This window comes from Anopheles moucheti, assembly GCF_943734755.1.
Source record: "Anopheles moucheti chromosome X unlocalized genomic scaffold, idAnoMoucSN_F20_07 X_unloc_78, whole genome shotgun sequence".
NCBI lineage: Eukaryota > Metazoa > Arthropoda > Insecta > Diptera > Culicidae > Anopheles > Anopheles moucheti.
The window spans coordinates 25,001-27,606 of NW_026453590.1; positions in this window are offsets into that span (position 1 = coordinate 25,001).

A 2,606-nucleotide genomic window follows, 5' to 3' on the forward strand; every position below is an offset into this window, starting at 1 on the left:
ACACAAGCTCGGGTCAAAAAAATTTTTTTTTCACGGTGACTCAAAACATCAATTTTAGACTCCCCTGAGTATGAAAAGTGAAACGAAAATCATTTTTGAGAAGAAAAAATTTTTGTATGGGAGGGCCCCTGCTAGAACATTTTTCCCAAGTGCGTCGATTTTGGGTCGCCGACACAAGCTCGGGTCAAAAAAATTTTTTTTTCACGGTGACTCAAAACATCAATTTTAGACTCCCCTGAGTATGAAAAGTGAAACGAAAATCATTTTTGAGAAGAAAAAAATTTTGTATGGGAGGGCCCCTGCTAGAACATTTTTCCCAAGTGCGTCGATTTTGGGTCGCCGACACAAGCTCGGGTCAAAAAAATTTTTTTTTCACGGTGACTCAAAACATCAATTTTAGACTCCCCTGAGTATGAAAAGTGAAACGAAAATCATTTTTGAGAAGAAAAAATTTTTGTATGGGAGGGCCCCCATGCTAGAACATATTTCCCAAGTGCGTCCGATTTTTGGGTCGCCGACACAAGCTCGGGTCAAAAAATTTTTTTTTCTCGGTGACTCAAAACATCAATTTTAGACTCCCCTGAGTATGAAAAGTGAAACGAAAATCATTTTTGAGAAGAAAAAATTTTTGTATGGGAGGGCCCCCTGCTAGAACATTTTTCCCAAGTGCGTCGATTTTGGGTCGCCGACACAAGCTCGGGTCAAAAAAATTTTTTTTTCACGGTGACTCAAAACATCAATTTTAGACTCCCCTGAGTATGAAAAGTGAAACGAAAATCATTTTTGAGAAGAAAAAATTTTTGTATGGGAGGGCCCCTGCTAGAACATTTTTCCCAAGTGAGTCGATTTTTGGGTCGCGACACAAGCTCGGGTCAAAAAAAATTTTTTTTTTCATGGTGACTCAAAACATCAATTTTAGACTCCCCTGAGTATGAAAAGTGAAACGAAAATCATTTTTTGAGAAGAAAAAAATTTGTATGGGAGGGCCCCTGCTAGAACATTTTTCCCAAGTAAATTCGATTTTACCCGGTGAGTCAAAAAATTTTGAAAAAAATATTTTTGCCAAAATCGTGTTCATTGCCTATTATAAGGGACCAGGTCAGCTCACACGCATTTTTGGAGACCATATGGAAAGTGCGTCTGGGATTGCGGAAATTAAGTTTAGAGTGTTAAATGATGGTTTCGCAATCCGAAAGGCTCAAAATCCACCCTAAGGTCCCCTGGGTGAAATGTGGTTTCCAAGGTGTGAGCGCTATCGGTGATAGAGTTGGAATGTGATTTCCAGAGCGCAGGGCGACTGGGCTTAGAGCGAAAATCATAGACAAGGGGTAAGTATTGGACTGAACGACTCGAAGCAAACGAAAATCATAGACAAGGGTAATGGACTGAACGACTCGAAGCAAACGAAAACCACACACAAGAGTAATGGACTGAACGAATCGAAGCAAACGAAAACCACACACAAGAGTAATGGACTGAACGAATCGAAGCAAAACGAAAATCACATACAAGAGTAATGGACTGAACGAATCGAAGCAAACGAAAAACCACAGACAAGAGTAATGGAGTGAACGAATCGAAGCAAACGAAAACCAAAGACAAGAGTAATAGAGTGAACGAATCGAAGCACACGAAAACCATGAACACAGGGATAACTGAGAACGAACCTACCTATCAGAGCATGTGAAAGCATGGACAAGAGTACTGAAAATCGGACCAAACCTCTAGAAGCACACGAAAATCATGGACAAGAGTACTCAAAAACACGGACCAACCTATCGAAGCTCACGAAAACCATGAACACAGGGATAACTGAGAACGAACCTACCTATCAGAGCATGTGAAAGCATGGACAAGAGTACTGAAAATCGGACCAAACCTCTAGAAGCACACGAAAATCATGGACAAGAGTACTCAAAAACACGGACCAAACCTATCGAAGCTCACGAAAACCATGAACACAGGGATAACTGAAAACGAACCGAACCTCTCGTAGCAAACGAAAAACATGGACAAAATTATTCGAAAACGAACCGAAGCTCGATGCGAAAAACATGGAAAAGCAAGCCCGTAAGTCGCACTATCAAGCCCATAAGTCGCACTATCAAGCCCATAAGTCGCACTATCAAGCCCGTTAGTCGCACTATCAAGCCCGTTGGTCGCACTATCAAAGCCCGTTAGTCGCACTATCAAAGCCCGTTAGTCGCACTATCAGGCCCGTAAGTCGCACCAAAAAGCCCGTAAATTGCCTATCAAGCCCGTTAGTCGCACTATCAGGCCATAAGTCGCACCAACAAGCCCGTAAAATTACCCTATCAAGCCCATAAGTCGCACCAAAAAGCCCGTAAATTGCCCTATCAAGCCCATAAAGTCGCACCAAAAAAGCCCGTAATTCGCACCAAAAAGCCCGTAAATTGCCCGATAAAGCCCGTAAATTGCCCGATCAAGAGCCAGCGCTGCATTGTCGGTTAATCCCGTCGATCGCGCCGGCTATTTCTCAGAAGGTTGTACGGGACACCATACCCGGTGGCAAGTACCGCGAAGTTTATAACGCAACAGAACGTTCGCCAGTCGGACACAAGAATTGGAAAAGCTCGTTGTAGTGT